At 39.9% G+C, this 26,099-nt stretch overlaps 1 long non-coding RNA gene across 1 annotated transcript; it reads right to left on the minus strand.

Annotated features, from left to right (window-relative positions):
• Nucleotides 1-7,930: 7,930 nt before the first annotated feature.
• LOC139196958 (uncharacterized) lies at nucleotides 7,931-9,811 on the minus strand. Its single transcript, XR_011581877.1, has 4 exons — nucleotides 9,507-9,811; nucleotides 9,307-9,405; nucleotides 8,966-9,047; nucleotides 7,931-8,143 (listed from the first exon to the last, which is right to left on the minus strand). It is a non-coding gene; the product is annotated as an uncharacterized lncRNA (long non-coding RNA).
• Between the last annotated feature and the right edge of the window lie 16,288 nt (nucleotides 9,812-26,099).

The following is a 26,099-nucleotide window of genomic DNA, read 5'->3' on the forward strand; positions in this document are numbered from 1 at the left end:
ACCTAAAAACAACTCTAAGGCAGTTTCTGCCACTATCACAAAGTTTGGACAAAAATTGATTTTATCTTGACTTAAAACACTTACAAACACAATCTAAAACAAGTACTAGCTAATATGACTTAATAAAATAAAGGGGATTTTGGTTTTGGATGAAAATAAGGAAAACAAAGCAAGAACAATTTAAACAGATTCTTAGACAATTTAGGTGAATTGATGGGTGATGGGTTAAACTATGGATGATGGGCTAGCTGGAGGGTTCTTCTCCACACATGACATACTTGCACATAAACCAATTTTCAGTTGTTCTTTCGATCAATCATGAAACTCAACACCCCAGGTTAATTAAGTCCGCTTAAATTAACCTTCAAGTTCTCATTAAGTTATTGAATTAGATGGGAAAGCGCATACAACAATTCAAGCATTCTTCAAAAGTCCTTTACGTGAATAGCATAATAAAGATACAATCAAAGATCATTAAGCATCATGAAAACTATAAGTATTGATGAGGCATTCGTTACTATGATGAGCATGAAACTCTTGCCAAGAATTCATTTAACGCGAATGTTTATAAGCGACCTCCACTACTTGTGAATATAAATTTGTAACTATTAGGTGAAACTCCTTTATACTCTAGCCAAATTGAATTCACAACTTATGAAATCACAACTGAAGGTAATCAAATCATATTCCAAGTATGAACATGGTTTCGCATACCCCCCTAACTAAGGGGGGTTTAGTTCCTCATACTTACAAAGCAAAGATAAACAAATTTAGACATTGAAAACAAAAGAAAGAAAACACCTAAACGCTCCAACGATCCAAGTTGGACAACATGCACGTCCAAGCACTTTCCTTCCCTTCCTTTACTACGGCACAAGGTGTTGGTGAGTGTTTGAAGGTTTGGTTATATGGAGGAATTGATGTGTAGATGAATGGATGTGTTTGGATGATAGTTGTATTGAATTGGGGATGAATTCTCCAAGCAAAAACTGAATGTAATGGCTGCCACACACACTTCCTTTTATATAGGAAGTGCACGACATAGAGGGATGGATGATGGTGTTAGCAATGATTCAAAGGTGAAAGTGAAGTAATGATGCAAAGCATGGGGGGTGAAATGAAGTGGTGTTGCAGCTATGAATGCAAGTGGGGAACATGAATGATTATGCACATGGTAGATAAAGGAAAGGGAGGTGGAATGGTGTAGAAATGAGTCATAGGTGTAGGTGGATTCATGATGCACGGCATGGGCAAGGAAAGTGGAGGAGTGATGCATCAATGAGTGCATGTAGTGGAGGTGAAAGTGAATGAAATCTGATGGGTGAAGGGGACAAGGGATGTGCACCACTTGAGTGCAATGATTAAATGTAATGGTGCATGAAAACAGAACTAATGAAGGGGACAAGGGTGAGTGTTGTGGTAATGAGTGAATGTAGTGGTGTATTTTCTGCCATGCCATGCCTTTCCTTTGCCCATTTGGACACACATGTTCCTCATCATTTCAACCACAAAACAAACACATTTTCTGCCCTCCAACCTGTCCATGCCAAACTGTCCATGTGTGCTTTTATCTTTGCCCATGTGTGTGTGTTTCCTCCTTTGCACATGCCATGTGTTGTCCATATTTAGATCCCCTTTACATTTGCACACACTTGCTTCAACAATTCAGCTACAAACCACTACACTTTCTCTCCATGCCGTGTGTGTTTCTTTGCATGTGCCTTGTATGATGTTGTCTCCATCACATGGCAACTATGATGTTTGTTAGTTATAGGTCACACACTTGCACACACATATGTTGAATTCTAATCTTCCCAAAACCTCCATCCTCATGTCTCCAAGTGCATGCAATCCATTTCAGCCTAAAATTGCTCCAAAATGCACCAAAATGTACTTTTCTTGCCAACTTTGTTATTAGGACCTACAAACATACGAAAATGATTTAAAACACTCTTATAAGCAATAACTAACTAAGTAAGTGCAAGAAAACATGTTAACTAAGTTGCATAAATATGCTCCTATCAGTCAACCCGAGCACTAAATAACCATGCTTATGCTAGGTGTTAATACGGCAGCCCCACTTCTTGGAAATATTGATCAGGTTAGGGGTACCCTCTCTTCCCCTAGTACCAGGCCTGTCCTCTCCAAACTGACAACTTTCTCCAATCCTACAATCAACACCAAGCTGCATCTTCAACCATCCCCTTTCTACCTTATGCAACAAAATTTCCTCGTTGGAAAACATCTAACATATCTTCTCCCACGTGAGTGTTCTGACCCCAACCTTTGGCCTATCTCCCTTACGAAAACGAAACCTTTGGGCTTGACTATGGGCTACCACTTTGGGCCTCTGGATACTGAAGACAAATCCACAGAAACTAAGCCTATCTGTACGAATTCATCCTCATCTACTGCTACCGCGGAAACTCCATTTCTTCCAGGAAAAAAACCCCTCAAGCTACAGTACAACCCCGTGGGTTGAATAATTCTCAACCAACCCTAACAACCCCCTTCTGTTACTCAAAAAAGTATACTACCTCCTAGTGTAACCCTTTTCTCATCCCTAGAAAAAAGCAAAGACCATAACCTACCCCTTACTCAATCTGGATGGGAATTGCAACTATAGTGCGGGGTTTTCCTCTACTCCACATAGCTAGGATCAAGGCAGAGGTGTTGGCGTCGGTCAAAGAGGGCACTTTTCTAGTTTTGCTGCCAGTCGCATGGTTACCCAATCTCTGTTGGAAATATGCCCTGAAAGTCAATCTTTGGAAGAAACCTTTCAGGACAAATGAATGGATGTATAGATGACTCTTATACATCAAATGGCAAAGATACTAATTAGGACTATCTCAATGAACGATATATGTCCTGAATAGTGAATCCATGGACAATGGATCGATTAAAGAAGTAATCTAATGATGTTAGACTACAGAGACCTTCTTCACATAATCATCATGTCCAAAAGGTCCCTGGTCATAGGATTGTCGGAGGGAAACTAACAATGCATAGACCGGTACATACTATGTCCGCTTCAATTGGAAGGATGGAAAGTCTCATCCCATTCATGTAGTGACACTAAGACAAGTATGTAGGTGCTCATTAAGGGAATGAGTTCACTGAACACAATCGAACGAGAGTACTTGCATGAAGGTCTACTCACATGTCAAGCAAGTAACTCTTATGGTTGGAATAATGTAAGTAGTCCTTTGACCTGAGGCATCGTCGTTGTCTTGTGGTTAAGTACTTGATCTTTGATTATTTCAAAGTCACCCCATTCGCGGGTGTTCACGGCATAGTTGGGGTTAAGCCACTTAGTCATGAAGGCAAGTGAATGCACAACAAGGAATCTCTAATCTTCGTTAAGAGAGGAAGAATACTCTGAGATATGATTCTGGAATCTTCGGCCGAAGTATCGAGCGTAATAAAGGAAAGAGCGTTCCTATACGACTCAATTGAATCATATAAGAAGGAGTAATCACATTAGGGGTTTGACATAATATATCCATACCCCAATGATGTGATTGAGAGTATTGTTTTAGAGAATGATCGAATTACATTGTAATTCCAACTGAATAGGTTCTCCGAACAAATTCTACATTAGCTTGGGTAGCCATGATATATGGTTAGATGTCACTCATGGTTTGTGAGTTCTTTTAGATGATTAAATGTAGTAGTCAAAGAAGAAGGTGAATTAAAAGGAAGTTTTAATTCACTAAGTGATTGAATTAAATATAATCAATTAGATTGGTGCCAATCACCTCACTGCCTTGCTAATTAGAACCTAAAATGATTGTACACCGATACACTCTTGTAGTGATACCACTAATGGATGATGGGAATAATTAATTGGATTAATTAAGTGTTGTGATTAATTAGAAAGTCTAATGAAATCATAAAAGCGATATAAGATCGTTTTGGGCTTAAAGAAACGTTCGGGTTTAATTGGGCCTAGACCCATTGGGCTTTTATTCAAGCATAGGATGACTTGAAATAATAAAAGCCCAAAGCCCAAACCAAACACTAAAGGCCGGCCACTTAAAGGGAAAGGGAGAGAGTGAAAGTCAAGTTGTTGACTAGGTTTCTTTTTGTCTATATAAGGAACTTTATAGAGATATTTTTACTTAGGGTTTTTGTGTGTTCAAAACAACTAAAGAGAAAAAGAAAATTACTCTCTCTTCAACACCAAAGGCCGGCCACCTTAAGGGTGATTTTAGCTAATCATCTTTTCACCCTTTTGGTCATTCCTCCATCCATCTCACTACACTAGTGGGTGTGGATCTTTAGAGGTCTTCTCTTTGGAGACTAAAGGAGAACCAAAGGAGCACTCATACTAACAAAGTGGAGGAGGCAAGGAGGGAGGCTAGGCTCAAGGAGTTCAAGGAACAAAGGGCTTGGAGATGGTCCATCCTTGGTCTAAAATCTAGATCAAGAGGTATAGATCTATTCCTACACTTTGTTCTTTACTTAAATGTTTTGATGCATCATATATAAACCTATGAACCTTGAAGGGGATTTGCATAACTATAGCTTTGATATTATTTGATAACATGCTTCCGTTGCTTTCGTATATAAATTTTGAATTGTATATGCATGCTAGTCATTAGAAATCCCACATGAATCTCATAGATTTCCCTTCAATCTCAACGGGAGGATCGTCTGGTGGAGGTTCGAGTGAATATGAAATAGGAGATTATTGTTCCAGTGGAGGACTTGAGAGGCTCTAATAGAGTGGTTGAGGAAACATTTCTTGCTTCTGATTTGGAGGAACTTGCAAACCTCTAAGGCGGTGGCGGCTAGCCTAATGCAGCCGCAGACAAGCCATGATTTACCTTGCTTGGAACTGTCGAGGCATTGGGCAAGGCTCAACAATTGATGCGATGCGGGAGCAAATCCGCAAACACAAGCCCTCCATTGTCTTTCTTTCGGAGACTAAAGCGAAAGGCAATGAAATTGAAGTAATCCAAATATCCTTGGGTTTGCAACACGGTTTTTTTGTGGCTTCAAATGGTCTCTCTGAAGGCTTATACCTATGGTGGAAATAGCACCTATCGGTACAAATTCTTTTCTCTTTCATAAATACCATTGACACTTGTGTTCAAGGTCCTTCTACTAGGGAGGCCATACAGTTGTCTTGGTTTTATGACCCTCCACCTGAAGAAAATAAGTTAGCCTTTTGGGACGGTCAGGCTAGGTCTTTCCCGGCGGATGGCTATCTTTGGCTGTGCACTAGGGCTTTTAATGAACTTCTTTGGTTGCATGAAAAGCATGGAGGTCAAGAGTGAGACCCGATCAGTCGTCGTTTTCTAAAAGATTTTATGCAGCAAAAGGAGCTGGTGTGGGATTTTCTGGTCCGCATTTCACTTAGGAACAGGAATGGGAAGATTGGGGTCGCATTGAAGAACGGCTGGACCATGTAGTGGCAAACAACCTCTAAATGGACATATGGCTTAACATCATTGTTCATCATTGTCCCCTAGCACTACAAAAAAAAAATGGTCATTTGCCACCAACTTTTTTCGAGGACCTAAAAAAACTCTTGGAAAAACCATTATTTCCGACCAAAAATTGTGCTCCGTTAGAAATATGTCGACAAGAGGTTTACTATTTTCGACACCCAAAATGCCTTTGGAAAAGAGATCCATCGTCGTCAGAAATAGCTATTTTTGGAGGGAAATTTTGGCCCCACATTTATTTACGACAAAACTTATTTTCGTCGAGAATAGTTAATTTTTTCTGAGAGCATGTTTAAATTGTCGGAAGTAATTGTTTATTTTTTAGGGTAACAAGTGGTCGTCGGTAGTAATTTCTCTATTTTCAAGGATGATTAGTTCTTATTGGAAGTGATTGTGTATTTGCAAGAAGAACTAGAGGCCGTCAAAAATAACTTTCTATATTTGAGGGCAATCCATGGCTCTTAAAAATGAATATTTATGTATGAGGGTATATAGTTGTCATCAGAAAGAGATCATTGCCTAGTGTAAATATTTGATTATGTGGTATTCAATAGTGTAAATATTTTAAATTGAAGATCAAATTAGTTCATTGTATTCTAAAAAGTTCGAGGAGTGTACTTGTAAAAAAACATCAAAATTTGAGCTAAAACAACCGTTAAATCGTGATTTTTTGTTTATAACCGTCGAAATTTTTTGTCCCATTACCTAATCTTTGAATGTTTGGATTATGTGATTTTTGGCTTATGCGATCTCAAAGTATATACAAATAAGTTTGATGGTCGGATTGTTGAAACTAGTTTCGTAGAAAGTGTATCCTGTCAAAACGATATATTCAACAAACACTAGAGTTTATTTTATACTTTTATTAAGTATAACATAAGATTTTGTTGTATCCATTAGTGTATTATTTTAAATTGATGGCTGAATTAGTTCATTGTATTTTTAAAGGTTCGAGAAGTGTACTTGTAAAAAAAACATCAAAATTGGAGCTAAAATAACTGTTAAATCGTGATTTTTCATTTATAATCATTGAATTTTTTTGTCCCGTTACCTAATCTCTGAATGTTTGTTTTTTGTGATTTTGGACGTATGCGATCTCGGAGTATATATAAACAAGTTTGATGCTTGGATCATTGAAACTAGGTTCGTAGAATGAGAATCCCGCCAAAACTATATTCAACAAACACTAAGAGTTTATTTTACACTTATATTAAGTATAACATAAGATTTTGTTGTATCCACTAGTGTAAATATTTTAAATTGGAGATAAATTTTTTTTATTGTATTCTAATAAGGTCGAGGAGTGTAGCTATAAAAAAATATCAAAATCGGAGCTAAAATCACTATTAGAATACACTAATCTCTGAATGTTTGATTTTTAAGATTTTTGACCTATGTGATCTCGGAGTATATACAAACAAGTTTGACGATTTGATCGTTGAAACTAGTTTTGTAGAATGCGAATCCCGCCAAAATGATAGATTCAACAAACACTAAGAATTTATTTTATACTCCTATTAAGTATAACATAAGATTTTGTTGTATCCACTAGTGTAAATACTTAAAATTGAAGATCAAATTTGTTCATTGTATTTTAATAGGGTCGAGGAGTGTAATTGTTAAAAAATATCAAAATCGGAGCTAAAATCACCGTTAAATCGTAAATTTTCATTTATAACCGTAAAAAAAATTTCGTTCTATTACCTAATCTCTAAATGTGTATTTTTTTTTTTTTGTGCTTTTTTACATATGCAATCTCGGAGTATGTATAAACAACTTTGACGGTTGGATTGTTGAAACTAAATTCATAGAATGTGTATTTCGTCAAAACCATAGATTCAACAAACACTTGAAGTTTAATTTATACTTCTATTAAGTATAACATAAGATTTTGTGGTATCGACTAGTGTAAATATTTTAAATTGAAGATCGAATTCGTTCATTGTATTCTAATAGGGTTGAGGAGTGTAGCTGTAAAAAATTATCAAAGTCAGAGTTAAATTAACCGTTGAATCAACCGTAAAAAAAATTAAAAATTTGCCATGTTCCCCAATCTCTAAATATTTAATTTTTGCAATTTTTGACATATGCAACCTCGGAGTATATACAAACAAGTTTAATAGTTCAATCATTGAAATTTATTACTTAGAATGTGTATCCCATTTAAATGATAGATTCAAATCGAATCATAAATTTTGACAAAAAAAACAAAATTAGAATTATTCATAATTAAAATTTTTTTGGAGGAGGCAAGAGACAAAATTTTTGGAAGGCTGCTAAAATTTTGGCATGGAGCCCAAAAACTTAAAGGAAAACTAATGAAAAAGACTTCAAATTTTTGCATTTTAATAAAAAATCATCCACTAAGTATATTTGGCACACCCCGATCAAGATCGAGGCATGCTGGCTATCACATGAGGGTGACATAAGCATGTGCAATTTGCGGAAGCAATAAGGATAAGAAATATACAAATAAATAAAAACCAAAAGCTATTAATGTGCACTAATAAGCAGAAAGTGCTAGGAGTGAGATACAAGAGTAAATACTCCTAATCAGAGCATAGAAAGTCTAGGTGCATTCCAGTAGGACAAGTACTAGTTATACAGTACCAGAAGATATCCTATGAATGTTTTATTATGTCAGAACTGCCGAGATCCTCAATGCCACCAACAACAAGTCTACCTAAATCCTGGAGGGGCGCAAAATAGAAAACGTGAGTGGGCAAAAACAAAGGTTTTGAGGACGTATTTAACTTTCAAATGCTCTAACCCCTCGCCGTAAAACATGTATACTTTTTCCCAGAAATAGAATATAAACATATACATATATCTATATATATCAATTCAAATCATGCTACACATATTCATAATCATAAGTATGCCATGACAAGATATAAACAGAATAAGTAACTCAGGTGAAAATAAATTCATGGAAAATCATACATTAGTCGGAACCCCTACAGAAGTCTGTATGGCTGAATTCATAGCTCATTAGTCAATCTAGCCTGAGTCACTGTAAATGACCTATACGGCACTACACTGCACACAAGTCGGAACCACTGAAAAGGTCTGTACGACAAGACTAGGTGTAATATAATTATGCTCAATACTACGCTCTCATGATAGCTGTGCGATAAATCGCTAGTCACCTATGGTCTGTACGACAAGACTGTGCACCTAAATTGGATCCAATGTGAGCATAGGGTGCAGAAGGTGACATTATATACAGGCATGTGCCATATCTCTGGCAAATCACTAACACTGGGGTGTAGGTTTATGAGCTCTATGCTTCTCAATTAATCACAACCGTTATTCACATTCACAATTCATAAACTCACCTAGGCTTACCTGAGCGTCCACAACACCACAATTATATATAATGCATCATCTACTAATTCATATACTGAACATAAATTTATGCATGGCATTTCAAGGCATGCTTTCATTTAAACGCATTTTATGGGAAAATATCAAGTATATAAGTATATACTGAAAACCAAAAGCCCACTCACTGGTATCTTGAAGGGTCGTAGCCCTCGAGTCGCCCTTGACTGCGCTCGTCCTCGGAATAAGTCTCCCATATATGCGAAACAACTATAAAAACGTTAATTTAGAGCACATAACCAATATTAGCTAATAACTTCTCATACATTGCTCAAATGGGATGTTTGAATATACCAACGTGATCTACAAAACCTCATGAACATCCCCATATTTTTAGAAAAAAATTTCGATGTCCCACGCGCCGGCAAGGGCACGGCAACACACGCGGCCACGCACAGGGACCCTAATGGAATCCCTTTACCCCGTTAGGAATATTCCGTTAAAAAGTAATAGAAACCATTAATTCTACCTGACGGCGTCAGAATATTCTGTTAACTTTGACGGAATATTCTATCTTCTTCTCCGGTTAGCCTCGGCAGTCGTCATCACCATCGATGTTCACTGGAAACTGGAAAAGCACGAAAACCTTCATATCTCATCTAATTCTCAACCAAATTCCACGAAACTTGAACCAAATTGATGCTTTGGACAAGTAGAACAAAACCTTACCTTTCAAAAGTCCTAAAACCGACGGAACTCGCTAGAAAATCCTTCCATATTCTGGCTAAACCTGCAACTCCCTATTCCCGAGCTTTCCAACGTCCAAATCACTTTATTTTTCTTCTCCGAGCCTCGTGAAGATGATCTAAAGCTCCCTATAACTTCAAAGCTCTCAGAAAACTACACATTTATGTGTGCATGAACAGTACCTCAAATCGGAAGTTATGGTTTCTCAAGTTTTACAAGCTTTCAAGTCCTAAAAATTGTACGAATGGACTCAGGAGCTTGTAGGGAACAAGAACATCACCTTTTTAACGTTGATCCGTGACTGGTTGATGGAGTTTGAGGTTGATCGTACGATTTGTATGGAAATGGAAGGAAATCCGAGAGGGAAAGGATAGAGAGAGAGAGAAAAGTATGGGTGCTTATGTGTGGTCCTAGTTGGTCACAACCAACAAAACTAAGTCCTAAGTGTTCCAAAAACTTAGGAAAATCTTTGAATTGGTCCAAATAAACTTCACCCACATGACCACACACGTCCAAGGGTAAATAAGTAATCTCACGCCGTCAAAAATAAATATTTCAGGACAGGCTGTGACAATATTTTATGACAAGGGACAAAATAAATTTTCAGCTATCATTAAGACATACATTAAGAATAATAATAATAATAATTATTATTATTATTATTATTAATTTTTTTTTTTTTTAAGTTTTATTTTTACTACTACTACTACTACAAGCATATGGGCACACACAAAGTTTGTGAGAATTTTTTATTTTTTTTTTTGTTTTTGTTTAGGGATATGTTAGGATTACATGTATGTAGGTAAGACTTTGAAAAAATAAAGAACAAAATTTGGTTGTGAGAAATTACATTTCTGCCCCATATTTCTTATTCATGTTCTGTTTTAATTAGAGGGTTAAATTGGTAATTTCATAGGGTTTTGGTTGACAATGAGTGTTTTATTAATTAGTAGAGATTATTATTATTATTATTAGTATTAATAGTATGAACATGGAGTGATACACCACGTCTCTATACAAGTGGTGAGATTTTTGTGTTAAAAAAATAAAATTTTCCACCACTTACTTAATAACACGTGGTGTAGAAACTTAAGATTGTAGGTGGAGGAGAAGAGGAAGCAGCACATGGGCAGAGAATAGAAGAAAATTAAGTAATTGGTGTAAAAAGTTAGAAATTGAAGAGATACAAAGAAAATTTGATGAGTATCGAAGAAGATTAGAAGAAGAAAATGTGTTCGGAATGTGAGAATGTGCCAAGAAAATTTAAAAAGAGGAGAGAAGAATGTAGTACCGTTAAGTTTCATAAACAATGTAGTACCGTTAAGTTTTCATAAACAGTGTAATAAGTTTCATAAACAGTGTCATAATGTAAGATCCCACATCGCCCAAGGGTGAGGATCCTGTAAGCCTTACATTCCTATCTCTACCTAGTACGAGGCCTTTTGGGAGCTCACTGGCTTCAGGTTCCATCAGAACTCCAAAGTTCGGGCGAGACCAATCCTAGGATGGGTGACCCACTGGGAAGTTCTCGTTTGAGTTCCCATAAACAAAATCGTGAGGGCGTGGCCGGGGCCCAAAGTGGACAATATCGTGCTACGGTGGGGTCGTGCCCTAGATGTGGTGAGGGCCTAGGATGTGACACGTAAGTTTCATAAGCATTGTAGCACCGTTAAGTTTCATAAACTGTGTAGAAAGTTTCATAAAAAATTTGTATGAAGCTGCGCGTCATATTTTTTTAAAAATTTTTTTAATATTAAAATTATACCTTTTTCATTAAAATTTAAGTTCTTTTGTCATTTTTATTAAAAATTTAAGGATTTTTCATTAAAATTTAAGTTTTTTAATTAAATTAAATTATAATATATAGTTTTTTATTAAAATAAACTTAGCTGAAATCCTTTCCATGAAAGTTCCCAAAACTTAACTCTCTATTTCCACAGAGAGTCGTTTAGCGCTCTCCTCCTTTTCATCTCTCTCGCAACCCTGCCTTTCCTCTTCAGAAACAAAACCCTAGCCTCCATCCTTCATTTCGTTCTCAAAATCTCAGAGTCGCATTCATCAAAATCTTATCCATTCTCTCTATCTATGCCTTCATCCAAAAATTTCCACATGCCTCCACCTCTGCAAACCCGAGCACAATTCCACCTTTTCCAAATTAGAAGCAAACCTAGCGAGTTGTGAACACGTCCTCCCCTCATTCTCTGCAACAACATGGGTTCCTCTGCTACACATCATAGTCATTCCAAATTGCGCACCCAAGTTCGTGGCTTCTTCTATAAGGTAAAAATCCCAAGACTATATTCCAATATGCTCATGTATGTGTTTCGTCTTATATTGCATGTAACTTGTGCTGCGATTTCTCTTTCTCTTTTGATCAAAATTCGAATATGTTGTTGAAGTGTGTACTTTCCTAGCCTCTAAAGTCCGCTACCAAGGGTAACCCCTAGGGTAAATCTCTAAGGTAAGGCCCAATGTAATCTCTAGGGTAAGGGTAAGGCTAAATGTATTATTGTAAATCAACTTTCCCTTGATTTAAGGGAGGAGACTGATTGGGGTAATGTCTTTGTGTAAGGTTTAGATTAGGTAGGCAACATGCCTTCTTCTTTCATATCGGCTGCTTGCAACATCCATCTTTCCCATCTCTTTTCCCTCTCTCTTCTCATATATACCCGAACTCACTCTTGTACATATCAATATATGAAATATACGTTGAAACTTTAAACTAGAAAATCTACATGGTATCAGAGCAGGTTCCTTTGTGACCTATCTTGCTGCTGCATTTTTCGTCCAAAAATCTGAACCATGGCTGAAGAAAGTTCAGTGAACCATGCTGAGGAAACTCAGCATAGTCTCTCCCTAAATTTCTCAGACGTCGAGGTTAATGCGAATCAACGTTTGTGTTCAATTCTCTTGAACGAATTTAATTATCTCCCTTAGTCTCGAGCTGTTTCTCTAGCTCTTGGAGGTAAAGAGAAATTAGGGTTTGTAAATGGAAATGTTGAAGCTCCAGACAACTCATCCTCTACATACGGTGCATGGCTTTGCAAGGATCAAATTGTCATGTCTTTGTTGTCCAACACCATGGAGAAATATGTTGCTGCGATTTTTAGCTACTACAATTCTTCATGTGAGCTTGAGAAAGAGTTGCAGGATATGTATGGAAATCAAAACAACTATGCACGTGTCTTTCAACTTAAGAATGACATTGTTAGTGCTCAACGAGAAGGGAAAACATTTGTTCAACACCTTGGAAGCCTGAAGGCCATGTGGAATGAGTTGGATGTACACCTTCCACATACGACATATCCTACCATTCTTCTAAATGACCCGAGGAAGACAGAATCTACCAACTGTTAAGGAGTTTGAACTCTGAGTACAAGGATGTAAGGAGTCACATCTTGATAAGTCAAGAACTGCCCACTTTCAACAATGTCTGTGCAACTATCCAACTAGAAGAAGCAAGGAAGAAAGTGATAAATGGTGAGAACAACTTGAGATTGACTGACACTCGTGCATATGCCTCAAATTACAAGACTGATGCGAGAATTACTTGACACACAAATTAAACCCTCTTTTTGACAATTGTAGTATAGATGTAAGTAGGGTATCGTTCTAGGCCGGGGATTAGGAGGGATTGCTAATCTATTCTAAATTAATTTAAAAATATTAAACAAGACTCAAGGACACAAAACTAGGCTAAAAACTCTAATAACTTGAAACACACTTAGAATGACTCAAAATAATGAAAACAATCAAATTAGACACTAGGAACTGAAATGGACGGAAATTGAATTAAAAGACTAACAACAATGAAAACTAACTAAATAATATAATTTAATAATGGGGGGGGGATTTGGTTTTGACGAGAAGTAAATTAAACTTAAATAAATTACAGAATTGACAAAAGCATGAAATTAAGGTGAAAGGATAGGTGACGGACTAGCTAGAGGGTTTTTCTCCACACATGACACATATGCAACCTAAAATGATTTCCAATTGCATTTCAATAACTTATTAATTCTCAACGCCCCAAATTAACCGTGAATTGCACTAATTAACCCTCAGTTTTTCCACAAGTTATTGGGTTGGATGATTGCATACGACAACCCAAAACATTCCCTACAAGTTCCCTACATGAATTGCATAATAGAGATACAAGCAAGAATCATTAAGTTCTATGAAAAACATAAGCATTGACGAGGCACTCGTTACTATGATTTGCATGAAACTTATGCCAAGGATTTACTTAACACAATCGTGACTAGCGACTTTTACTACTCATGAATATAAGTTCATAACGATTAGGTGAAATTCCCTTATTATCTAGCATCATATTTATGCATGCAAACTAAGTATGCATCCCTAATCAACATACATAAACATGTTATCAATCAAATAGATAAGTAAATCGAATTCATAACTTATGAAACGCAATTAAAAGTAATCAAATCATATTGCAAGCATTAACATGGTTTCGAATCCCCCCCTAGCCAAGGGGGGTTTAGTTCCTCATTATTACAAAACAAAGATAAACAAATTTAAACATTGAAAAACAAAGGAAAGAAAGCACCTAAACGTTCCAACGATCCATGTTGGATAGCAAGTGCGTCTAAGGACTTTTCTCCTTCTCTTTGCCGCAACAACAAGGTTGGAATGATGTTGAAGGGTTGGTTATTTGGAGGAATGGATGGGAAGGGGTTTAGATATGTAGGAGAGGCAAGGAAAGGCTTGGAGAATGGTTAATTTCTGGATGATTTGAATGAGGTTGCTACCATGGTATTTATAGGAAGAGGATGGACATGTTTAATGCAAAAATCTGGTGGAATGAAGTAGGTAAGGCATGGCAAGGTGGAGAATTGTTGGTGAGGGTAGGTTTTTAGTCATCCACTCACATGTCATAGTGAGATAGGCATTGCATCATCACTAAAAAAATCTGGTGGAAGTAAAACAAAGGGAAGGCCACGGCATTGATGAATTTTATGGGGTATGCATGGTTTTGAGTGAAGTTTTGGCCAATCCTTCTAGAAATTTATCCCTTCTTGCAACTTGTATTTGTTTCACCAGATTTTTAGCATGTTCCTAGCCTCTTTTGTCTTCAAATTCATCCATCCATCTTGCTCATATCATATGTAATCCATTACAAGCTCAAAACTGCTCCAAAATGCACCAAAATGCACTTTCTTGCTACCTTAGCCCTTTGGACCTACAAACACACGAAAATGGCTTAAAGTACTAAAATAACTAAGAACTAATAACGTAAATGCAAGAAAACTAGTTAACTAAGTCGCATAAATATGCGTCTATCAAAGACCTCATAGGCTAAGGTGTACAATGGTAGAAATACACACCTGAAATGTAAATATTGCAATGGCGTTGGCCATGTGGAAGACAAGTGTTGGGAACTTCATCCTGAACTCAAGCCTAAGCTCAGCAAAGATGGAAAAATGGAAAAAAAATGTCTTAGTTTTGGGGAAAAGAAAAAATAAACTTACTTTCACACAAAACACCTTCCATTGCCTTATATGTACCAACCTTTTCTTTCCAACTTTTGTCAATTAGAAAGATCACAAACACCCTAAACTGTCGTGTCATTTTCTCACCAGATAATGTGATGTTTCAGGATGTTCTCACCATGAAGATGATTGGTGAATGGGTCTTCATAAATGGACTTTACTACCTGTTTAAGAATGCCTGTTTTATTCAGGCCCTTCAAGCTCAATCTAAGTCCATAGATGAAAACCAACTTTGGTATAAAAGATTAACTCACCCCTCTAAAGTTATCTTGTCTAAACTATTTCCAAATTTTTGTAAATCTCATTGTACTTGTGATACTTGTTAATTTTCTAAGTTTACTAGACTACCTTTTGGTAACTCAATGTCTAGGCAAGTACACTTTTTGAAATGGTGCACACCGATGTATGGGGACCAGCAACTGAATCAATTGAAGGCTTTAAGTACTTTGTCCTATTTGTTGATGACTTCTCTTGAATGAGTTTTATGTATCTTATGAAATCAAAGAGTGAAGTCCAAACTATTTTCAAAGATTTTCATATGCATGTTAAAACACATTTTCAATCAGACATTAAGGTGTTGAGATCAGATAATGGCTCTGAATTTCTATCCAACAACATGCTTCAATACATAAGTTCTCAAAGCATAATACATCAAACCAGTTGTGTAGGGACTCCTCAACAAAATGGAGTAGCCGAGAGAAAAAATAGAGATATCTTAGAGAAGACTCGTGCCCTCATGCTTCACATGCATGTTCTAAAGAAATTTTGGTCATTTGCTATTCTCACTGCCACTTACCTCAACAACCGACTCCCAAGTTGTGTGCTAGGGTTTAAATCTCCCTATAAAGTACTCAAGGGTAGAAAAATTGATTTGACACACCTCAAGGTATTTGGATGTGTTTGCTTTGTTCACATTTAAGCCTTAAACATGACAAATTAGATGCCAGGGAAACCAAGTATGTGTTTGTGGGGTATTCTTCCACCCAAAAGGGATACAAGTGCTACAATCCAACCACCAACAAGTGTGTTGTGTCAAGGGATGTGAAGTTTGAAGAAGTTGCCCTTATTTTACTGGAATACTGTAAGTCAGGGAGAGGAACTGTTTGAAATGTTTCCACTTCCTCAGAACATTAATAATCTAGTGTTAGAAGAAAGCTCAGTTACTATGATATTAGTTATTGAAGAAATACAAACAGACTCAATCACTGATAGTCGTATCTTTGCCAATAAGAAAGACGAGGAGTCTCATTCTGATCATTCACAATCTCCTACAGAGTCTCAAGGGCTTAGAAGGAATCCTTCTCGAAATAGAAAACCTCTAACTAGGCTGCAAGACTATGTTACTTATGTCTCACGGTATCCTATCAGTGAAAGTATCAGCCTTGGTGAGTTTTCAACATCTCATGCTGCATTTCTCTGTGAAATTGATAAATCCAGTGAACCTAGAAACTTTCAAAAGGCTTCTCTCCTCCTAAAATGGAATCAAGCCATGGCAAATGACATTCGTGCTCTAGAAGAAAATAAAACTTGAAGCTTGGTTCAACTACCACCAGGAAAAAAGGCTATTGGAAGTCGTTGGATTTACAAGATTAAATTCAAGGTTAATGGTTCTATCGAGAGACACAAGGCCAGGCTTGTTGATAGGAGCATATTTATGCAACTTAGTTAGCTTGTTTTCTTGCATTTATGTTGTTAGTTCCTAGTTATTTTAGTATTTTAAGCTATTTTTGTGTGTTTGTAGGTCCAAAGGGCTAAAGTAGTAAGAAAGTGCAATTTGGTGAATTTTGGAGCAATTTTGGGCTTGGAATGGATAGCACGTGTATGGAGCAAGGTGGATGGATGAATTTGAAGATCAAAAGAGGCTAGGAATGTGCGAAAGAGATGAAGGAAATAAATTCAAAACAAGGTGTAAACACGGAAATTCCTGCGGTGAATGAGACAAGAACACGTGTACAAAATAATATTTGTATTAATGATTTAGGGGTTACAATCTCTTCTACGAATTTGGCCTCTGATTCTATCTTTGAAACGCGTAGATGTAGTGTTGCTGATCCAGGGGCCGTCGAGGCTTGATCTTGGACGAACAGTTGATGAGTGATGAACACCTTCTTCAAGGGCCGTCGGGGCTTGATCTTGAATGGGTGGAAGTTCTTCAAGGGGCGTTGGGGCTTGATCTTGAAGGAGGATTTCATGAAGAACGAAGAGGGCTTTCTTGATCCTTCGGGATTTGCTTGAGAGCTTCCAAGTTTCGAGGCTTCAAGGCTTTGGTGTGGTGTGACTTCTCTTCCAATTTGGGAGTAGAGAAAATGTATGTAAAAATCCTCCCTTGATTCTTTGATGGAGGAGCCTATTTATAGGCTTTGGGAATGAACCACCACCATCCATTTGTTTTGGTGGATGTTGTAGGTGAATTGGTGGATTGTTGTAGGTGAATTTGGGTGGAGGTTGTAGGTGAATTTGGATGGATTGTTGTAGGTGAATTTGGGTGTATGTTGTAGGTGAATTTGGGTGGAGGTTGTAGGTGAATTTGGATGGATTGTTGTAGGTGAATTTGGGTGGATTGTTGTAGGTGAATTTGGGTGTATGTTGTAGGTGAATTTGGATGGATTGTTGTAGGTGAATTTGGATGGATTGTTGTAGGTGAATTTGGGTGTATGTTGTAGTTTTAATGCAATGGTCAACATTTATTTCACTAAAATTTCAATGTTTACAAATGTAATTTTAATGCGATGGCTAACATTTATTTCAACAAAATTTCAATGTCTACAAATGCCCCCACTTCAAGGCGCATAGTATACATGTGCTTGTCACGTGTAGAAGATGCGTTTTGAAGTCCCTTAATGTAGATGTCGATCCAAGGGCCGTTGAGGCTTGATCTTGAACTGGTCTGGGAGTTTCTTCAAGTGCCGTTAAGGCTTGTTCTTGAATTTTGTTTGAAATTTTTTTTTTTCAAGGGCCGTTGAGGCTTGATCTTGGATGAAATTGGACCACAAGGAGCTTCACGTAGTAGACGATCCTTGGCTTTGATAATGGATGAATCAGCACGTATTTTGTTGTGCTTGTTGACTTTCCACAGCTTTGATCTTGAACTAGGCTGGAGGAGTTTTCTGGTTTCCTCCAAAGGACTTTCCACAGACTTAATCTTGAACTAGATTTGACTCAAGGGTGGTGGACACTTGATCTTGAGTCAGGGTCGTTGGGGCTTGATTTCGAACTTAAACATGACCACGAGCAGTTTCAGGACATGCATGCTTTGAAAGATCAAGGAAGTTCGCAGCATTTTCATATGAACCCTGAGCAGTTTGGTCAACAGTATGATCTTCAAGATTGATGGGCTCTTCTTCCAGTTGGTGACTTGATCTTTAAGGATTATCGAGGCTTTGCTATTCGGTGACGGTGCCAGCGAAGGGTTGTTAAAGCTTCTCGAGCCTTTTGGTTAGAGCAACGCTGTCCAGCTTGGATCTTTACTTGAACTCCTCCGTCTGGATTGTGTGGTTATGCAGGGAAGGGCTTCGTGCTTCATGATTTGTTCCAGCTCGTTGTATTGCATTCTTCTCTGCTTGTTTCTTTTGCATAGCTAAAGCGGTGTGCAACCTTTTGCCTTTAAATGGTTCTTCGGAGCACCATCTCTCAGCGACTCACCCATGCTTGGCAGCTTCAGTGCAAAGCGCCGATGTTAACAGATCCACACTCCTGAAGAATTTGCTGAGGGAATTCGAGACATATCAGCAGTTGAAGATGAGCACTCGAGAGCAACGCTAGGTAAGTAACCAGGCAAAGGTTCCGGGCAATCAGTTCCTGGTCGGACATTTAATTTCAGGTTCCGACTGATTGCTTCCTTTCTCCTTGTTCAGCAGGCAAGAGCAAGGGCAAAGGAGAAGATGGGGGAAGAGCATGATATGAGATACCTTTGCTTTCGACCCCAGTGATATGAGATACTTTTGCTTTTGAAGAAGTAGCGGACGATCAACACATGCATTCGTCGTGCTTGCCTCCATATGCTTCGATGCATCATCTTCATCTGCATCATCTTCACCTGCATCATCTGTTTTCCAGGCAGACGTGGTAGACGAAGAGGAAGCAAAAGATGTTGAGGATGAGTATTCGAGAGCACGGCTAGGTGAGCAATCAGGCAAGGTTCCAAGCAGTCGGTTCCTTACCAGGAGCTTGAGTGGAGGTTCCGACATATTGCTTTCTTTATCCTTGTCTTCGCAGTGAAGAGGGAGGACAAAGAAAAGGATAGGGAGAAAGCATGCTATGAGATACTTTTGCTCTCAACCCCAGTGATATGAGATACCTTTACTCTGGTGTGGCTTGGTTGAAGAGGCGCTTCCAGGGAGGAAGAAAACTGAGTTTTGGTTGCAGATGCCCTCGGCGAGGAAGAAAGGTTAGGCTGGATGTGTTTTCAGGGAGGAAGAAAACTGAGCTTTGGTTGCAGATGTCTTCGGCAAGGAAGAAAGGTCAGGCTGGATGTGTTTTCAGGGAGGAAGAAAACTGAGTTTTGGTTGCAGATGCCTTCGGCAAGGGAGAGGGGTCAGGCTGGATGTGTGTCTTGCTATAGGATGGAGGTCGAATTATATGGTGAGCTCTCAACATCAAGTGGCAGGGTGAGCGTGGCCTTGTCACCCACGCTTGTCGGCAGAAGTGCGGTAGTTGGCATAATGAACCTCACGCGTTTTCAACTTTGTCAGTGATATCTGACAAAGTTGCACGTGATAGCCGAAAGCTGAGATTGTGTCTGAAAAGTGTCGACGGACTTTACGCAGGAAAATCCGGGTTTTGAAATTCGGAGAGTGGTGTCTCTTCGATTTATGAACGAATGGTTGTGCTGCCTCTCATTTTAAAGAGGTGTCAATTGTATTCAACACGCACAATTTGAAGATTGCCTGCCCGTGAAAAATTATCTCTGCTACTCTTTGCTTCATCCAACCTTTTTCTTTTAGTATTTTTTGAAAATGGCTTCCCCTTTTAACATTTGCTTAGATTTGAGTCTTAGCAGTGACACAGGTGCACCGCATCAGGGTGATGTATGGCGCCCGTCTTTTTTTTCTTCTAATGGCCCTCTTACAGTTGAGGACTCTGTGATGAGGGATGCAACCATGGCTACGGTTGTAGCTAGAAACCTCATCACTCCTAAAGATAATAGGATACTTTCACGACGGTCCGATGAGTTAGCTGTTCAAGAGTCCCAGGCTCTCAGTGTCCAGTGTGCGAACTCTGTTTCCAACATGGGCCAACGCTTACTTGCTCGAACTCGCCAGGTTGAATCATTGACAGCCGAGGTGGCGGCTCTTAGTCAAGAGATTAGGCAGCTCAAGCGTGAGAATAGAGAGTTGCATGTGCTTGCAAATAGTTATTCGACGAGCATGAAGAGGAAGCTTGATCAGCTGATGGACTCCGAAGGTCAAATTCAAAGTGACCATCGGAAGTTTGTGGATGTATTCCAGAGGCACTTTTTGCCTTCGTCATCTGGAATTCGACCAAGTATTGAGGCTCCGAATAAGCTATCTTCAGTGCCTCCCTCCTTTAGGGTTCCACCGAGTACCAAGGCTCCAAGTACCGAGGCTTCACACAAGTGACATTCGTGAAGGCTCCTTTTTTTTTTTTTTTTTTTTGTGTGTAATTTCTCGGAGATATTAATGGACATGTCTTATTTTATTCAGTATGTTGTGTTGAAACGCAAATAAAACGCATATCTGACTAAGATGCATTACTTCCCCATGCACCCACCTCCTTTTAGATGGTGACTAGTGCACCCATTTCTTTTTAGATGGTGACTGGAAGCATCATTTTGTCATCACCACCCATTTCCTTTTCCATTATTGACTTGCGAATAGTAATACACACTCGTGAGTGGCTTGACGATAGCACAGTTGGTTTTTTTTTGGTGGCCTTCCTCACTGCATTGCGTTCTTCTCGCATGCGGACCATCTTTTCACTTGCACAATCACCTTATCACAATCTTCATTGCATGCGGATTGCTTTTTACACAGTCACTGCATCGCATGCGGATCACTGTTTGCACAGTCACTGCACTACATGCAGACCGGTTTTATTTGCAGCCTGTTGAGACCAATATATATATACACACGCATTCATACACACATGCATACATACATAGGGCATTGCGTAGTCTTTACATAGACACTGCACCAGCTTACTGCCCTGAATCTTAACTGCACCGTCCTGTTTCTTTGCTGCGACGTGCTCTTCTCGTCTGCCGTGTGGTGAGCTCGGTGTTGGACAAAAAGTGGTGCAGCTTCTTCAACCCCATCGCCCTGCAGTCGGTCACGTCGATGTTCATCGTGTTCATCCGAAGTCTTCACTGCGGCAAAGGAAAAGCTCACCATCATCAAAATTAGGGCAGCAACAACAAACTTCATTATCCTGCAAGCTTCAGGGAGAGTTGCAGGAGAGCATGAGGACGGAAGGATGAAGGACTGCAGCATGGTTGCTACAACCGCTTGGGCTTCCGTTTATCGTCCTCGATGGCGCTGCAAATGTTTCCACCAATGGAGAAGCGGAAGGAGGGCGCTGCCTTCACTCTGTGAGGTATGTTTTATTGCTGAGGACGGTCTGCCGCATATATAAATATATATATATATATATTTTATTTTTATATAGTGCTCTGTCAGGCTGAGGTTGCTAAACCGGCGAAGAACCTAGGAAGGCATCGAAAGTCTGCTCTGCTTGACTCGGTCAGAGAAAGTGAATGCGAGTGCAGGTTCGAATGACAAGGCCGAGTTGCTTTCCCCGTCTTCAACCGCTGCAGCTTCATTCTTGTTGCTACAGGTTCGTCTTTGCTGTGGCTTGGAGAGAGAGACGTCGCTGCATAGGAGAGAGAGAGAGAGAGAAACACCACATCTGGATTCAGATTTTGTGCATCTGCAGGTCTTCCTTTCGTTTGTGGGTGACTGTGCAACTTTTATGAGAGGAAGAAGAAGAGTCAACGGAAAAGAAGGTGTTTGCAGACGAGGTCGCGTGGCTGACTTGGAGGTCCACTTGCTTCGGGTGTGCGCACCATGTGTTGCAGGTGGGGTTTTGCTGTGCAATGCCTTTTGGTCACAGTTTTCCCTTGGTGGTGACGTTGGTGTATTGCTCACCTTTGTAATATGACTTTGTAACCAAATCATTTCTTTAAAGAAATAAAATATTCATATCTTGAATTTGCTATTTATTCTTCAAAGTGTTTGTGTTTTTGTTGGTGATGTGACTGTACTTGATGTTTTGAAGTTTCAAGTTGCCTACGTACCCTCGGTTGATGAGGGATCAAGTCATAACGTAGTTCAAATGAGCGATGATTTTTTTTTATTTTTTTATTTTTTTATTTATAGTGATTTTGATGATGATTTTGCCGTACACAGTTTATGCTTTTGCGGGCCAGGAGCTTTGTGCCGTAGCCTTTAGGGGTAGTAACGCTTCAAGAATCTGCCATTGATGGGACCGATCTTCAAGCCGTCTTCTGCCATGATTAAGTAGGCGCCGTTCGTGTAGACCTCTTGTATTACGTACGGTCCATCCCACTTTGATGTGAACTTGCTTTTTGTCTTGTGAGTTGTGATGATAGGCCTTCGTAATGCAAGGACGAGATCTCCAGTTTGGAAAGACCTTGGGCGGACCTTCTTGTTGAATGCCTTGGATAGCCGTGCTTGGTAGCATTCCAAGTGTTGTTGAGCTTCGAGCCTTCTTTCGTCGAGTGATTCCAACTCTTGAAGGCGCAGCTTTGCGTTCTCTTCATCAGTCAAGCCTTCTTGTATAGCCATCCTAAGTGAGGGGATTTGACTTTCTAGCGGTAGAACAGCTTCCACGCCATATACGAGAGAATAAGGGGTAGCTTGGGTGGGAGTCCTATGCGTCGTCCTATATGCCCAAAGTGCTTCGCTTATTCTTTCGTGCCAGTCTCTCTTTGTTCGGCCGATCACTTTCTTTAAGAGGTTGCACAATGTTTTGTTGAATGCTTCTGCAAGACCGTTGGCCGGAGCATGATACATGGAAGACTTGTGCTGCTTGAACTTGTATTTCTCACAGAGCTCGTTTACAAGTCGGTTGGAGAACTGTTTTCCATTGTCAGTGATAATGTAGCGAGGCACACCATATCTGTGGATGATATGCTCTTTGATGAAACGGACAACAGTTTCCTTTTTTACTTCCCTTAGGGGTATGGCTTCAGCCCACTTGGAGAAGTAATCTGTTGCAGCTAGGATGTAAGCTTCTCCTGCAGATGACTTTGGAGTAATTGGTCCTACGACGTCCAATCCCCATGCATCGAATGGCCATGAAGCAGTTGTAGGGTGTAATGGTTCAGGTGGTTGATGTATGAAGTTGGCGTGGAATTGGCAGGCTTGACACCTTTTGGCATGTTCCAGGCAATCCTTCACCATGCTTGGCCAGTAGTAACCCATTCTTTTGAGCTGGAAATGTAGCTTTGGTCCAGATTGATGCGCCCCGCACACGCCTGAATGTGCTTCTTCCATGGCTTGATTGGCTTCTTCCTCACCTAGGCATCTCAGAAGTACTCCTTCGAAAGAGCGCCGGTAGAGTGTTTCTTTGTAGTAGAGGAAGCGAGGTGCTCGTCGACGTATTTCAGAGCGGTGTCTAGGATCATTTGGAAGTTTCCCATACTCCAAGTAGTCAATCAATGGTTGTCTTCATTCTTCAACATCGACGGGAAGTACCGAGATGACATTTGTATCATCTAGTAGCATTTCGGTGGTGAGGGGGATGACCCATCTTTGGCAAACTGGCACATCTGCAGCTTCATCTTCTCCTAGTGTCATACTCGAGGCCAGGTTAGCGAGAGCGTCTGCCATTTGATTTTCTTTTCTCGGCACATGTTCTAGTGTTACGGCCTCGAACTTTTGTAGCAGCTGAGTTGCCAATCGGAAGTACGGAACGAGATCATCTTTCCTCACCTCATATTCAGTCAAGAGTTGACTAATTATGAGCTTAGAGTCGCCATATACCTCAAGGGTTGTGATTTCCATGTTGATCGCCATTTGAAGCCCGATGATTAGTGCCTGGTACTCAGCGACGTTGTTGGAGCACAATTCGCTTAGTTGGAATGAGTAAGGTAGTATTTGCCTTTGCGGTGACATGAATACTACTCCTGCCCCCGCTCCGTCTGCTCGTGCGGATCCGTCGAAAAACATCGTCCATCTCGGGAATATGTCAATGTAGAATACCTCCTCGTCAGGCAAGTCGTCTGAGATTTTCCAATCGGCTGGGATTGGATGATCGGCAAGGAAGTCTGCTAATGCTTGTCCCTTGACGGCTTTAGCTGGGACGCAAATGATCTCGTATTGATTGAGAATCAACGCCCATTTAGCTAGTCGCCCTGTCAAGACTGGCTTGGACATGACATATTTAACCGGGTCAGCTTTAGCAACCAAGTGGATGGTGTAAGCATGCATGTAATGTCTGAGCTTCTGGATGGCAAACACTAAGGCAAGGCACATTTTCTCTATTGGGGAGTAGTTCAACTCGGCGCCGGTGAGCGTTCGACTCAGGTAGTAAAGCGCTCCTTCTTTCTGGAATTCGTTTTCCTGGGCCAAGAGTGCTCCCACTGAACTTTCCTGAGCGGCGATGTATAATATGAGTGGTTTCCCGGTCACAGGCGCCCCCAGGATAGGTGGACTTGATAAATATTTTTTTATGCTTTCAAAAGCATTGTGGCACGCTTCGTCCCATATGAATGGAACATCCTTTTTCATGAGTCGACTAAACGGTTGACAACGCCCTGCAAGGTTGGAGATGAAGCGTCTGATGAAGGCTAGTCGTCCTTGTAGACTTTTCAGCTCGTGCAGGTTTCTTGGCTCGGGCATGTTTTGGATGGCCTTGATTTTTGATTGGTCCACTTCAATGCCACGGTGCTTGACAATGAAGCCGAGGAACTTTCCAGAGGTGACGCCAAACGCACACTTCAACGGGTTCATCTTGAGGTTCTACTTTCGCAGCCTTTTGAACACTACTCGCAAATCCTTCAAGTGATCTGATCTTTTCTTTGTTTTGACCACCACGTCGTCTACATAACATTCTACGTTTTTGTGTAGCATGTCATTGAAGATTTTCTGCATTGCTCGCTGATATGTGGCTCCAGCGTTCTTTAGACCAAACGGCATGACCTTGTAGCAGTAGATACCTTTCGGAGTGCGGAATGCTGTTAGTTCCTCATCTTCGAGAGCCATACGAATTTGATTGTATCCAGAAGAGCCGTCCATAAATGACAGTGCCTCGTGGCCAGTGGTTGCGTCCACCATGATTTCGATGATCGGCAAGGGAAAGTCATCTTTCGGGCAAGCGTCATTGAGGTCCCGGAAGTCTACACAAACACGTATTTGTCCAGATTTCTTAAGGACGATGACGATGTTGGAAATCCACTTGGGGTATTGCACCTCTCGAATGAAGCCTGCTTCGATTAGCTTATCAATCTCTACCTCGATTTGTGGAATTAGCTCGGATCGATAGCGCCTTTGAGTTTGCTTTATCGGTCGCGTTCCAGGCTTAACTGCAAGATGATGTACAGCGATGACAGGGTCAAGGCCGGGCATTTCCTTGTAAGTCCAAGCAAAGACGTCTTTGTACTCTGATAACAGTTGGTAATACTCATCTACCTCGTCTGCACTTAGCAGCGCACTCACGAAGATAGGTTTCTGCTCATCTTTTGTGCCTAAGTTGAGCTCCTTGAGATCATCAACCGTGGATTGCCCCCCATCCTCAAGTTGCAGTGGCGCAGCAGCGACATCTTCTTCGGGGATCTCATCTTCTCCACTTTCTTGGATTGTGATGTGGAAGACATCTTGGAATTCCTCTTCGGTGTCGTCCTCTTGGGCCGGTCGGCATGAAGATTGTCCAGTGTGGATGATGGTGCGCCTTTTTACTTTCAGTGGTCCATTTGTGTCCACCTCCAAGATTGCTTGGCGCTTCATCCTTGAAGGAATTGAGCTTCGAATATCACATTTTTCTGCTATCATGTCGAGTTTTCCTTCCTTTGACATTGTCTTCCTATTTCTGGAAAACTTCTTGTTGTCTTCAAGTCTTTCCAAAGCTGACTGACGAGGAAGAG

The sequence above is a fragment of the Malus domestica genome, chromosome 06 (genome assembly GCF_042453785.1).
Source record: "Malus domestica chromosome 06, GDT2T_hap1".
NCBI classification, from domain to species: domain Eukaryota; kingdom Viridiplantae; phylum Streptophyta; class Magnoliopsida; order Rosales; family Rosaceae; genus Malus; species Malus domestica.